Here is a 15125-nt window from a genome sequence, read left to right on the forward strand (position 1 = left end):
TAAGCCTCTAGGACCCCAACAAAGACACCGTCAGCGGTCCTCCCAGCCTCCCAGTATGGCTTTCTTTTCCTGGGAGACCCTGAGCACCCACCACCCTCCTCCCTGACACCCTCTCCCTAAGGCCCCACCACAGTACCAGCCTCTGTGAGAGGACTCGGTTCCTAACGGTTAGAGGACAGTTGTGTATCATCCTGGGAAGACAATCCAGGACAAAAATGGAAAGGGAATCATTTTGTAACATTCCAGGCTGTCAGGCATGACTACAGGAAGGCAGACTGGATCATATTCATAAAACTCTGACTTCACGTCTCTTTTGTCAGACCCTTTTTTCCTGGTTGGGTCTCACTGAAATTGTGTGACTGGCACATTCTGCTGTGGCCCGGCCACCACACCTCCTGTCCCTGGAGGAATCCCGGTCTGCCCGGGACTAATGGGAGAGCTCCAGAGTCCAGCCTCCCACACACAAGACCTGAGGGTGGCCGCTGGCCTGATGACACATGTCTCCCCCTCCCTCTGGGCTGAGCTGGGAGGCTCTGGCCTGGCAGCTCTGCTCAGTTAGAGGTGCTTTCTGACAAATGGAACCTGTATTTTACTGGATTCTTCATCCATAAAATTAGGCAGTTAGACTAGATCATCTCTTAGGGATTTTCCAGCTCTAAAGTGGCACAATTCCATGGTTTTATGGTGTGCGGCTGAGTTTCTTTTATTCCATTTTGCTCAGTAAGGATTATGCAGCCTCATCACGACTTGTCACAAGAAAGGGACGTTTTGTCATACCCAGGACGGGCTCAGCATCCAGGCGTATATGCTCCATGTATACAATAATACACAAATAATTTTCTAGTACATTCGAATGAAGGGAAATAGCCCAGTAAACTCAAAACAATTAGGAATGTCCAAAGTCAATCTCAGTATTGTGTTCTGTGCTCATTCACTTAAAAATCTTACTTGGAATGTGCTTTAATGTCAGGTCAAGAGCAACAACGCAGTTTCAAAATACCTGTAAAAAAAAAATAGGCATATAGTAATCAGATTTATCTGTCCTGAGGAGCCCATTAGAAGACACAGTTTTCAGGTGTTGAGCCATTCCCTAACAGTGAGAGTCTTATTAGAGGCGATTGCATCAGAAGTAAATGGTTTATTACATTGCAATAATGTACTATTGGTATTTAACTTTTATCCTAAGTGGTTGTTTCCTCTTTCTATAAAATTAGCAAGAAGAGACCACTAAAAATCACCAATTCTGATTCAGTGTGTGTCTCACTTGGATAAAAACACAAGCTATTTAAAAAAACCCAGATGTAGTGGGGGGAGGGTGATGGGCACAAGTGGGAGGAGGCTCATCTCTAGTCGCCAAACTCAGCTGAGGGAAAACCTCTCCTGGGTCGTGGGTGGAGGCGTCAGGGAGTCCTGATGTCCTGCCAGCAGCCTCCACCAGCTGAACTGGAGTATGCGGGGTGGAGGTCAGCTTCACTGGGTTTTGACGGTTGTGCCATTATTGCCCTGTTTAGCAGGAGAGGAAGCTGAGGCCCAGGCAGGATGGTTAACTTCCCCAAGTCCACTCAGTGGGTGCAAAGGTGAGCTTCACATCAGCAGATCTGACCCCAGAGCCTGTGCCATGAGGCAGCGTCACACACCTCACATCAAACTCAACGTGAAAAGAGCAGAAAATGCAAACCAGCAAACGCCAAATGAGAAGAAACTTCACACACATACTTGGAGGTGTCTGTCTTGAATTATTTCCCTTTGGAGGGGGTCTTAGATGGTACATATAGTATGTTAACAAGGGGTTCACAGAGTTGAGTGCTTGGCGGGTGGCTGGCTGTACATGCAGGGAATATATACACATACACACATACATATATACTGGACAACCTGACTCGATGTGGCTTGGCAGCACCACTGTAAATGAACAGAAGATGTGAGGAAATGCGATCCCCTCCGGACCTTTAGGAAGAGCGCAGACCTGCAGTTCAGCACCTTGGCTTCAGCCCAGTGAGACCTGTGCCACATTCTGAATTCCAGAATCACATGGCGGTAAACGTGTGCTGTTTTCTGCCAATAAATTTGTGGTAAACTGTTACAGCAGCGATAGGAAACTAATACATTCACCCAAAGTATGTTTTTTCATGTTGAGGTTTGATGGCAAAACATGGGCTGTTCATTTTGTCTTGATTGACAGACTGTCTTGGTTTTCTCCCATGATCACTAGCTGTTGTTGTTTAGTTGCTCAGTTGTGTCCAGCTCTTTGCGATCCCGTGGTCTGTAGCCTGCCAGGCTCCTCTGTCCATGGGGATTCTCCAGGCAAGAATACTGGAGTGGGTTGCCATGCCCTCCTCCAGGGGATCCTCCCAACCCAGGGATCGAACCCATGTCTCCAGCATTGGCAGGCAGGCTCTTTACTGCTGAGCCACTGAGGAAGCCTGATCACTGTTTACTACACAGTAAAGTTCCTGAAAGTGTCTCTTCCTCTCTTAAGTTCTCCAGATGTCTTCCTGTCTCATACTCCCCTTCCTAGTAGTCTTTCTGCACCATGCATTGTGTCTACAGTGAAATATGAGCTTTTAGAAGTTTTTGGTGCTCCTTATTTTGAATTTTTAAGGTTATTTTTAATTGAGACTCCTTTTCAATGAGTGACTAGTATATAAAGACAAGAGTTAGAACTTAAATAAGACTTTGCCTTTTATGAGACTGTGTTTCAGGAAGGAAGAAGGAACATAATCACTGGCTAATAGTTGGGAAACTTCCACTCCCCTCCCTTAGCACGTTGATATTCCAACCTTTGTTTAGATGTGAGTACAACTTCCTCCAGTTGGACTCCAGTTGGACTATAAAGAAAGCTGAGCACTGAAGAACTGATCCTTTTGAACTGTGGTGTTGCAGAAGACTCTTGAGAGTCCCTTGGACTGCAAGGAGATCCAACCAGTCCATCCTAAAGGAAATCAGTCCTGGATGTCCACTGGAAGGACTGATGTTGAAGCTGAAACTCCAATACTTTGGCCACCTGATGCGAAGAGCTGACTCATTTGAAAAGATCCTGATGCTGGGAAAGATTGAGGGCAGGAGGAGAAGGGGATGACAGAGGATGAGATGGTTGGATGGCATCACCGACTCAATGGACATGGGTTTGGGTGGACTACAGGAGTTGGTGATGGACAGGGAGGCCTGGTGTGCTGCGGTTCGTGGCGGTGCAAAGAGTCAGACACGACTGAGCGACTGAACTGAACAGCCTCCTCCAAGAAGATGCCCTGTGGTCATGTGGGGAGACCCTGGGAGGTCGAGTGGGTGACACTCACAGGGTGGGGGGTCAGAGGGCACACCCCGAAGAGCACTGACAGTGTGAATTGAGAGGGAAGTTCAATATCTTGCCAGAAAAGAAATACTAAGTGTCTCTACTTTTGTTGAAACATTGACACTTTTCCCTCTAATATCAATACGTAGTGTTGTGGAAATAAGATAATCCTACCAATGAAAGCCCTCTATGCACCAGTATAGATGAGACAAGGAGTAACGTATTATAAAACAATTAGCAAACTCACAGGTGCACAGGGCAGCACAAAGTGATGGCAGAGTCTAGACAGAATTGCAGACATTTACATGGTAAAGTGGGCTTCTCTAGTGGCTCAGCTGGTAAAGAATCTGCCTGCAATGTGGGAGACCTTGGTTCGATCTCTGGTTTGGGAAGATCCCCTAGAGAAGGGGACAGCTACCCACTCCAGTATTCTGGCCTGGAGAATCCCATGGACTGTATAGTCCCATCGGGTAGCAAAGAGTCGGACACGACTGAGCGACTTTCACTTCACATAGTAAAGTAGAAGAAAGAACAACTAAAGCTCCTCTTGTCTCCCTGAGTGATGAAAGGCCAGGTCTTATGACGGTTTCCCTCCGAGAGCCCCGAGTTCAGTCCAGAGTCCGGCTACAGTTCCAAGGGGCAGACGACCTCACATCATAAAACCAGAAAGTGGTCCTCTTATTTGTCTGTGACTTTCTCAAGGAGCTGTGCTAAACGGGGAGAGACACCCGCCCCAAAGACAATGGCATTCTTTACACTTACTCAGTCGTACTGCTCTGTGGTGAAGAGTTGACTTACTCTTTGTTGTTGTTCATTCACTAAGTTGTGTCTGGCTCTTTGCGACCCCATGAACTGCAGCACACCAGGCTCCTCTGTCCTTCACTATCTCCTAGAGTTTGCACAAATTCATGTCCATTGAGTCTGTCTATGAGCTATGTAACCATTCTCATCCTTACCACCCCCTTCTCCTGCCATCAATCCCAGCATCAGGGTCTTTTCCAGTGAGTCAGCTCTTTGCATCCAGTGGACAAAGTATTCGAGCTTCAGCTTCAGTCCTTCCAATGACTATACAAGGTTGATTCCCTTTAGGATTGACTGACTTGATCTCCCTGCTTCCCAAGGGACTCTTAAGTGTCTTCTCCATCACCACAGTTCAAAAGCATCAATTCTTCAGTGTTCAGTCTTCTTAATGGTCCTACTCTCACATCCATACATGACTACTGGAAAAACCATAGCTTCAACTATACGGACGTTTGCCGGCAAAGTGATTTTTCTGCTTTTTAATCCACTCTCTAGGTTTGTCATAGCTTTTATACCAAGGAGTAAGTGTCTTAATTTCATGGCTACAGACACCATCCGCAGTGATTTTGGAGCCCAAGAAATAAAATCTACCACTCTTTCCTTTTTCCCATCTGTTTGCCATGAAGTGATAGGACCAGATGCCATGATCTAGTTTTTGACTTCCTCATTGCTCCCTGAAAACCTGCCTTCCTCTTGCCAGATACATGTCATCACCCAGCTTCAATGAATCTGGTACTTGATTAAAAGGAACAACAATAGACTTGTGAGGATTGAATGCTGTGTCCTTGAATTTCTTATCGACTTCTGAATAACTACCCTCCTGAGTGGGATTTCCTTGGTGATTCTCCTATAAATGAGCCTATATTTCTCTTGAGAAGAGCTTTAGAGTGACCTCTATTTAATAGTAACCTCGGTTCAATTTTAATTAGGCTGTAAGTGGTAAATATTTGCTAGTAGACTTTAGGGTGAATAATTAATTAGTAAAAGACTGCTATGTACTGACATTTATGTGACCAAACTAATAGATCTGATTCAATGAAGTCTTAGAGAAAGCAATTTTTTCTAACCTAATTGTTAAAGATTTAAGATATCTACAAAACTATTGTTTAAAAAAAAAAATCACAGTGTGATTTTTCTTTAAAAATTTATTTCTGTTTCAATGGCTTGAATAAAGATGTTCTTTTTATTTTGTTACATTAGTCCAAACAGCTATCCTATTGAAATATAATCAACTAGAATTAGACAGATTATGTATTTTATCCCTTTGTGATACATTGTTTAAAACAACTTAGGTTTTATTTATTCTTCTAATAGATAAAAGTTGTATTATTTGGAAGTCCAGTTTTTTTAACAGTTTTATGGGGAGGTCTAATTTACATACCATAAAACTCACTCATTTTAACTGTGCTGTTCAGTGATTTTTAGTGAATTTACAGGGTTGTGAAGCCGTCCTCACAGTGCAGTTTTAGACTCACTCATGTACCCTACTCCTCATTCCCACCCCCAACTCCGTGCACCAGGAAACTATTTTCCTTTTAGAAATGTTTACGTTTTTAAACATGGTAAGATACACATAACATAAACTTTACTGTCTCATTATTCTTTTTATTATATAAGTTTCAGGTGTCCAGTACTCTGGTTCTACATTTGTGCACACAGCAGTGTCATCAGCACCACAGCTCTTATTGTTCTCCAGCCCATGTGGTTCACACACTTCACCCATTCACTTATCCTCCAATCCCCTCCCCCTCTGGTAATCACTCATCTGTCCTCTGTATCTTTGAGTTTGTTTTATTTTGTTTGCTTTGGGTTTCTTTAGATTCCACATATAAGTGAAATCATATGGTATTTGTCTTTCTCCATATGACTTACTTTACCAAGCATAATACCCTCATGGCTCACCCATGTTGTTGCAAATAGAAAGATTTCATTCTTTTCATGGCTGAGTAGTATTCCATTATATATATTACTATATATATATATTATATATATACGTCTGTTTTTGTGCCAGTACCATATTGTTTTTATTAGTGTAGCTTTGTAGTATAGCTTGAAATCAGGGAGTGTGATACATATATATATATTCACATCTTCTTTATCCAGTCATCTGTTTTTAGACACTTACATTATTTCAATGTCTTAGCTATTGTTAGTAATTTTGTAGTAAGCCTTGGGGTGCATGTATCTTTTCAAATTGGTGTTTTTGTGTTCTTCAGATAAATGCTCAGAGTTGAATAGTTCTATTCTTAATTTTTTGAAACATCTCCATACTGTTTCCCATAGTGGTGGCACTGATTTACATTCCCACCAATGGTATATGTGGGTTCCCTTTTCTCCAATCTCTGTTATCTGTGGGCTTTTTGACGACTGCCATTCTAACAGGTATGAGGTGATATTGTTTTGATTTGCATTTCCCAGATGACTAGGGGTTTTGCGTGTTTTTTCGCGTACCTGTTAGCCATCTCTATGTCTTCTCTGAAAAAAATGTCTAGTCAGGTCCTCTGCTCGTTTTTTAAATCAGGTTGTTTGTTTTGTTGTTGTTGAGTTGTTTGAGTTCTTTATATATTTTAGATATTATTCCCTTATTGGTTATATGATTTGCAAATATCTTCCCCCATTCAGTAAGCAGTTTTTGTTTTGATGATGGTTTTTTTTCACAATGTGCAGAAGCTTTTTTAGTTTGATGTGGTACCATTTGTTAATTTTTGCTTTTGTTGTGTGGAGTCAGAGCCCCAAAAACATTGCTGTAACCAGTGTCAATGTGGTTACCCCTCATGTTTTTGTCTGGTAATTTTGTGGTTTCAGGTCTTATATTCAGATCTTAATCCATTTTGAGTTAATTGTGTGTGGTGTATGGTAGTGGTCTAGTTGCATTCTTTTACAGGTGGCTTTTGATTTTTCCCAACACTGTTTATTGAAGAGATGTCTTGTCTCTATAGTATGTCCTTTGCTCCTTTGTTGTAAGTTAATTGTCTAAATACGTGTGGATTAATTTTCAGACTCTCAATTCTGATCTATTGTTCTGTATGCCTATTTTTGTGCCAGTACCATATTTTTTGATTACTGTAGCTTTGTAGTATAGCTTGAAATCAGGAAGTATGACACTTGCAGTTTTGTTCTTGGGAATCTACTGTCTCTATTGATTTTCCCTTTCTTGGATATTTCATATAAAGAGAATTATATACTATGTGGTCTTCTGTGTCTGGAGTCTTTTCCTTCAGCTCAGTTCATTCACTCAGTCGCGTCCAACTCTTTGTGACCCCATGAACTGCAGCATGTCAGGCCTCCCTTTCCATCACCAACTCCTGGAGTTCACCCAAACCCATGTCCATTGAGTCAGTGATGCCATCCAACCATCTCATCCTCTGTCATCCCCTTCTCCTCCTGCCCTCAATCTTTCCCAGCATCAGGGTCTTTTCAAATGAGTCAGCTCTTCGCATCAGGTGGCCAAAGTATTGGAGTTTCAGCTTCAACATCAGTCCTTCCAATGGACAACCAGGACTGATCTCCTTTAGGATGGACTGGTTGGATCTCCTTGCAGTCCAAGGGACTCTCAAGAGTCTTTTCCAACACCACAGTTCAAAAGGATCAGTTCTTCAGTGCTCAGCTTTCTTTATAGTCCAACTCTCACATCCATATATGACCACTTGAAAAACCATAGCCTTGACGAGACGGACCTTTGTTGACAAAGTAATGTCTCTGCTTTTTAATATGCTGTCTAGGTTGGTCATAACCTTCCTTCCAAGGAGTAAGCGTCTTTTAATTTCATGGCTGCAATCACCACCTGCAATGATTTTGGAGCCCAGAAAAATAAAGTGTCTCACTGTTTCCACTGTTTCCCCATCTATTTCCCATGAAGTGATGGGACCAGATGCCATGATCTTAAGTTTTCTGAAGGTTGAGCTTTAAGCCAACTTTTTCACTCTCCTCTTTCACTTTCATCAAGAGGCTATTTAGTTCTTCTTCACTTTCTGCCATAAGGCTGGTGTCATCTGCATATCTGAGGTTATTGAAATTTCTCCCGGCAATCTTGATTCCAGCTTGTGCTTCCTCCAGCCCAGCGTTTCTCTTGATGTACTCTGCATATAAGTTAAATAAGCAGGGTGACAATATACAGCCTTGACAGACTCCTTTTCCTATTTGGAACCAGTCTGTTGTTCCATGTCCAGTTCTATCTGTTGCTTCCTGACCTGCATACAGGTTTCTCAAGAGGCAGGTCAGGTGGTCTAGTATTGCCATCTCTTTCAGAATTTTCCACAGTTTATTGTGATTCACAGAGTCAAAGGCTTTGGCATAGTCAATAAAGCAGAAATAGATGTTTTTCTGGAACTCTCTTGCCTTTTTGATGATCCATCGGATGTTGGCAATTTGATCTCTGGTTCCTCTGCCTTTTCTAAAACCAGCTTTTCCTTACATAATGTTTTTAAGGTTCATCCAAGTTGTAGCATGTATATGTAGTTCATTTTTTATTGCTGAATTGCATTTCACTGGACTTCGCTGGTGACTCATTGGTAAAGAATCCATCTGTCAATGCAGGAGATGTGGGTTTGATCCCTTGGTCGGGAAGATCCCCTGGAGAAAGAAATGGCAACCCACTCCAGTATTCTTGCCTGGGCAATCCCATGAACAGAGGAGCCTGGAGGGCTACAGTCCACGGGGCGGCAAAAGAATCTGATGCAACTGAGCAACTAAACAACAACAAAATGTTTCATTATATGAATATTCGCTCATTTCGTTTATCCAATCACAAGCTGATGTACATTTGGTTGCAAGTCTTATCAGAGAAGGGAGGAAGACTGGTGTGGTGGTGAGGCAGGCTCAATGGAGCCTGAGGGCATGGGACACTTAAATACCCAGGCGTAATTCCACCTCAGCTCCTGTACAAAAGAATACATAGGTCAATTGTGCATTTATCAAGCACTGTAATGTAATATCAGCCAAGTGAAAGTGTGCTTTTGCTTTTGAGTCATCACAGCTGTGCAGCTACAAGAGAAAAGATGCTCTTTAAGCACAGACACTAGAATCTCAGGAGTTTCCTCAAGTAAAGATGCAAAGATTTGGGCTTGTTTCCATCAGTCTCCAAGTGCACGCAGTCAGCCATCTATCCCAGTATCCTTGAATTCCTCATGCCTCAATCAGTTCTACAGTAGCAGCAGCTGAGTGTCCCAAAGTGAGGCCATCAAGGGACACTCCATTCTGGGCAAAACCCAGGCACCATTTTCTGAGCTGTTCTGTCTCTGCACATCAGGGGTTACTGAGTTCATACCTACGATGCTGTGACACAAGAAGACATATGTATTCTGTCCCAGAGCTCCACAAACCCCTGTGATTGCCTCAGTGGAAAAAGCCATGACAGCATCTTTGGTTACATTTGCTTTTGTGCTTTTTGTGCCCAGGTGTTGAAATGGCTCTGTAGTGATGAAGGTGAGAGAAGCATCTTGTTCTCTGTAAGAAGCCCCTGTGTTTGTGCTGAGGTGATTTCTGGGAGCACTGAAGGTTGAGGACAGTCTCCAGGGGGAAGCAGCCTGTGATTAGACGACTGGAGCTCTCCCTGATCCCAGCCTTGGGGGAGGGGAAGAGGGCTGGAGGGTAAGTGAACCACCAGCGGCCAACAATCCATCCAATCATACCTACATAACGGAACCTCCACAGAAACCCTCAAGAAAGGGGCCCGAAGAACTTCTGGGTTGGTGGACACATCCACTCTGGAAGGGTGACCTATTCCAACTCCTTGGGGACAGAAAACCTTGCACTTGGGACCCTCTGGACCTTTCCTTATGTACCTGTTAATCTGGCCCTTCATCTGGACCCTTATCACATCCTTTATAGTAAACTGGTACATATGTTTCCTTCAATTCCGTGAACTCTTGTAGCAAATTCCAGAGCCCGAGAAGGGGGTTGTAGGAATATCCAGATTATAACCAGTCACTCAGAAGCCCAGGGGACAACCTTGTAGTGCATGAGACATCTGAAGTGGGGGATTGTGCAGAACTGGCCCTTTACCTGCTCGATCATCACTGCATCCATGTACTTAGTGTCATAATCAAATTGAACAGTAGATGCCTGGCTGGTATCTGGACAGTTGGTGAATTAGCTGGTGTGAGGGGAAAAAAAAAACACACACATTTGGTGCCAGAAGTCTTCTGTGAGGAAGGGGAACTAGAGTTCTCTGCTTTAAAAATCCCTTGATACCAGTTGCATTTTTATGCTTTCTGCCAAATTTCTCTGCAGGCTCCAGGCTGAATAACCACCCTTGGTACCAGTTTCCATATCCATCAAGGTGGTTAGTTTCAACCAGCAGACTCTGAATGGTTTAAGAAGATAATAAATTTTGAAGGGCCACTGGTTGGCTAGAAAGTAGGCAAGAGCAGCCAGAGCCTCGGAGGTGGTCCATTTTCTGAGGCTGAGAGAGAATCTGTCCAGGCCGGGCTTCTTGGCTTGTGGACGCTGTAGACAGCTCTTCCCTCTGTGCCTGTCCATGTCCAGATTGCCCATTTTCATAAGGACATCAGTCATGTTGGACTGAGGCCCATCATAACAGCCTTGTTTTCATTAATTACTTCTCTAGTGATCGTACCTCCAAATAAAGTCCATCCAAGATACTGAACCTAGGATGTAAGCCTATGGACTGGGTGGCAGACACAGTTTAACCCATAACACTAGCTCCATATGCAAAGTGTCAAATGGATTGTATAATGCCTCATCTGTTCCTGGTTTAGGGGAAGGGTGATGTGGATGTAAGCCTATGGACTGGGTGGCAGACACAGTTTAACCCATAACACTAGCTCCATATGCAAAGTGTCAAATGGATTGTATAATGCCTCATCTGTTCCTGGTTTAGGGGAAGGGTGATGTGGAGAAAGGGTAGATGCAGACTTTGGGTCTTCTTTAGTGGAAGGTTGGCTTTGCCTCTCCATGAAACTCACACAGTGGAGAATTCCTCAGCCTTGGAAAGGGGTTGTACAGAGTGTGTACAGTGTGTGTGTATATAGTGTGTGTATAGTGTGTGACAGCATGTATATAGTATGTGTGACAGCATGTGTATGTGTGACAGCATGTGCATAGTGTGTGTGTATAGTATGTGACAGCGTGTGTATAGTGTGTGTTTATAGTGTGTGACAGCATGTGTACAGTACATGACAGCATGTGTATAGCGTGTGACAGTGTGTATATAGTGTGTGACAGCATGTGTATAATGTGTGTGTGTATAGTGTGTGACCGTGTGTACAGTGTGTGTATAATGTGTGACAGTGTGTGTATAATGTGATAGCATGTATATAGTATGTGACAGTGTGTGTATAGTGTGTGTGTGTAGTAGACAGCATGTGTATAGCATGTGACAGCATGCATAGTGTGTATAATGTGTGACAGCATGTGTATAGTGTGCATGTGTATCGTGTGTGTATAGTGTGTGACAGCATGTGTATAGTGTGTGACAGCACGTGTATAGTGTGTATAATGTGTGACAGCATGGGTATTGTGTAGGTGTATTTAGTGTGTGACAGTGTGTGTATAGTGTGTATGTTTTAGTGTGTGACTGTGTGTAGTGTGTGTATAATGTGTGACAGCATGTGTACAGTCTGTGACAGTGTGTGTATAGTGTGTGTGTTTAGTGTGTGATACCATGTATAATGTGTGACAGCATGTGTATACTGTGTGACAGTGTGTGTATAGTGTGTCTGTGTATAATGTGTGACAACTTGTGTATAGTGTGTATAGTGTGTGACAGCATGTGTACAGTGTGTGTTTAGTGTGACAGTGTATCTGTGACAGCATGTGTATAATGTGTGGCTGTGTATAGTGTATAGTGTGTGACAGCATGTGTATAGTGTGTGACAGCATGTGTATTGTGTGTGTGAAGAAAGGTGAGCACCAAAGAACTGATGCTTCTGAACTGTGGTGTTGGAGAAGACTCTTGAGAGTCCCTCAGACTGCAAAGATATCCAACCAGTCCATCCTAAAGGAGATCAGTCCTGGGTGTTCATTGGAAGGTCTGATGTTGAAGCTGAAACTCCAATACTTTGGCCACCTCATGCAAAGAGTTGACTCACTGGAAAAGACCCTGGTACTGGGAAGGATTGGGGGCAAGAGGAGAAGGGGATGACAGAGGATGAGATGGCTGGATGGCATCACCAACTCAATGGACATGAGTTTGAGTAAACTCTGGGAGTTGATGATGGACAGGGAGGCCTGGCATGCTGCGATTCATGGGGTTGCAAAGAGTCGGACACGACTGAGTGACTGAACTGAACTGATTGTGTGTGTATAATGTGTGACAGCATGTGTTTAGTGTGTGTGTGTATAGTGTGTGACAGTGTGTGTATAGTGTGTGACAGCGTATATAGTGTGTGTGTATAATGCATGACAGCGTGTGTATCGTGTGTATGTAGTGTGTGACAGTGTGTGTACATTGTCTGTGTATACAGCACAGATATCATCCTAGCTTTCAGATGTGTTGTTGTCCGAAAGAAGAGTGATCTAATGTAAAATTCTTCATGGTGTGGTGGGGATACTAGCTCTTTATTCCTATAACCCAGGAATCATTAAATTACCTTTCACAGATAGTTAGTAAAATCAGTGAGATACACAGGAATAAGATTTATGAAGCCACTGAATATATAGCTATTAAAATAGATAAAGCAGTATCATCTAATGAAATGTGAGCTTGAGAGTGAAAAGTGTGGGCCAGCTTCAGGGATCGTTCATAAACGTCACATTATTTTCGTGCTTGTTCTTTAGGTAGCCTGAATTTACTGTGGTTCCGGTACCTTTAGAGAAAAGCACACTCAGTCCCTCTTTGTGTGTCTGTTGTCACTGCCAATCTCAGTTTCAGCTGGGGGTCCACATGAGTCTCATCTCTAAAGAGTTCTCAAATTGTTGACATGTTTTTTCAAAATATTGGTATCATTATGATTCCAATGAATTCCAAGTGAAAGCATGATTTTGCCAAAAAATTATGTGGTTCATCATTTCTTCAGGAAGCGTGTGTTCTGTGCACAACTCTGGAATGCTCGCCTTGGGTTATAAAGCAGAGTTAACAGAGCAGAGACTTAATGCCAGACCAACATCTGCAGCTGGTATTTTCATCAAAAATATACCTGAAGCATGACTCAAATAAGAACAAGATAACACAGAACAGAAAGTGACTCCTATGTCGAGGTCAGAATGAATACCAGAAATAACCAAGGAGATGTGGGGTCGCCCCAGGAAGACTTGTAGGTGTTCTGAGCTGGTTGTGATAAAACAGAATGGTTACTGAGAGAAGGGGGACTGAGGACAGAGGGGTGCGGCTTTGTCAGGGTGACTCCGTCTGTGGCCACTCTGAGTCCCACCTGCCTGGGGGTCCTCCCAAGGCACAAAATCCCAGAATACTTTTTGATATTTACAGATTTCATAATCTGGTCATTGCCCAGAGGAATATTGACCATGGGGGTGGGGGGACCGCCAGATTTGCTTCTCAACAAAGATTTCCGTGGGCTCCCCCTTCCCACTGCCTCCCAGAAATGCCTGCCGGGGCCTCTGGAGACAAAGGCCCAGGCCGCCTTTTCTGGCTTCCAGAGTAAGACAGGAACTGCTTGGGTGGTAGCCGAACCAATTTTGAGAAACCTGGTGTGGGTCAGTCCTTTGAGGATAATTTCAAAGCTTTCAGTAAACATCACCCTCCTACTTTCAGGGAGACACAGATACCTGCCCAGAAAACTGTGTAAACATGTTTTCGCTGCTATTCTGTACTTTCTGTATCCAGTTGGGCCCAAAAGACCACAAGGGCCCCCTTCTCACAGTATTTTTCCACTTATGGCTGGGTCTTAGCCTGAACATGGAGGTGCAGAGGCAAACAAGAAGTGAGAGTGGGCCATTTCTAGGAAACATGCCAGGGGAATTTGCGCTGTTCTCGCCGGCCTCACCAGTGATCACGGCTGTCGTTTTATCGCCCATGTCACGTGAGTGAGAACGTCTGGGTAAAGTGACAGCAGAGGATACGGACCCATCCCCTCTCCTCAGGCCCCACCTGACTGGAACCTCGGGCTCGGCAGGTTTCTAAGTCAGCTCCTTGTGTGCTGAGTTAACTGAGGTCTGGAGACTTGAGCCCATGATGGCAGCTGTACCAGGAAGAGGCCCGGGGTCCAGAGGCCCCACCGGAGCCACGGGGATTCCTGTGCGGCCCCAGGGTTGTTTCCGCCCGCCGCCTCCTCACGCCCCGCCCTCGCCAGGCCTTGCGGGGGGCGTGCAAGCCGCACAGGCCTTGGTTCTGCGCTCTGCGAAGGACCGAGCCTGCTGGAGGGGAGACAATTTTACCTGATGACTTAGAAATTCACTTTAGGAGCAGCAGCAGATGTTGGAGCACTTCTTCTGTCTTTCCCTAATTATCGCCTCATTCAGCCATGGTGGAACTGCTGTGAGCCTGGGCACGTAGCCTCAGTCTTCCAGTCTGTAAGATGGCGGTGATCACGGAGCCCCGGTCACGCAGGCGCCTGCTCATGGCACCACCGCTATTGAACCGTTACACGTCACCAGTGTTTTTCCACAGATTATACTTTCTGATGAACTGTGAGGAATAGACTGACGACGTAGGGGCAGTGTGCCTGACCCGGAAGTGATCAAGAAGAGCCCCCTTTTCCTGGTTCATCCATGACAATGAGTGCGGACTCAGGAGGAGGCGTTGGTGTGATTCACATCGCCTTCATCCGGGGTGGGGCGCCCTCAGGAGCACCCAGAATTCTAAGGTCCATACACAGGTCCAACAGAAATCTGGTATTTAAAAAAGAATTATCATGGAAATGGAATGTGCACAAGCCAGTCTATTTTAACACATTTGAGTGCTTAAAAAAAAAAAACAGAAAAACGAAACATCGCTTAATTTCTTACAATCTTAAGAGAAGGAAAGTAGTTATTTTCAAATACAAAGTGACAGGAGAAACTGTGAAACTCAGTATTAATGTATTTGAGGGAATTCTACTTCTGCAGAGCTTTTGTTTTTATTTTGAATTTATTTATTTTTTAATTGAAGGATGATTGCTTTACAGAATTGTGT

At 43.9% G+C, this 15125-nt stretch overlaps 1 long non-coding RNA gene across 1 annotated transcript; it reads right to left on the reverse strand.

Moving 5' to 3' along the window:
* Positions 1–677: 677 nt before the first annotated feature.
* Positions 678–14798, reverse strand: LOC145533349 (uncharacterized). The gene is made up of 2 exons (XR_014074012.1): positions 14390–14798; positions 678–1000 (listed from the first exon to the last, which is right to left on the reverse strand). It is a non-coding gene; the product is annotated as an uncharacterized LOC145533349 (long non-coding RNA).
* Between the last annotated feature and the right edge of the window lie 327 nt (positions 14799–15125).

The sequence above is a fragment of the Giraffa tippelskirchi genome, chromosome 13, assembly GCF_054371585.1.
Source record: "Giraffa tippelskirchi isolate mGirTip1 chromosome 13, T2T-mGirTip1v1.2.pri, whole genome shotgun sequence".
Taxonomy (NCBI): Eukaryota; Metazoa; Chordata; class Mammalia; order Artiodactyla; family Giraffidae; genus Giraffa; species Giraffa tippelskirchi.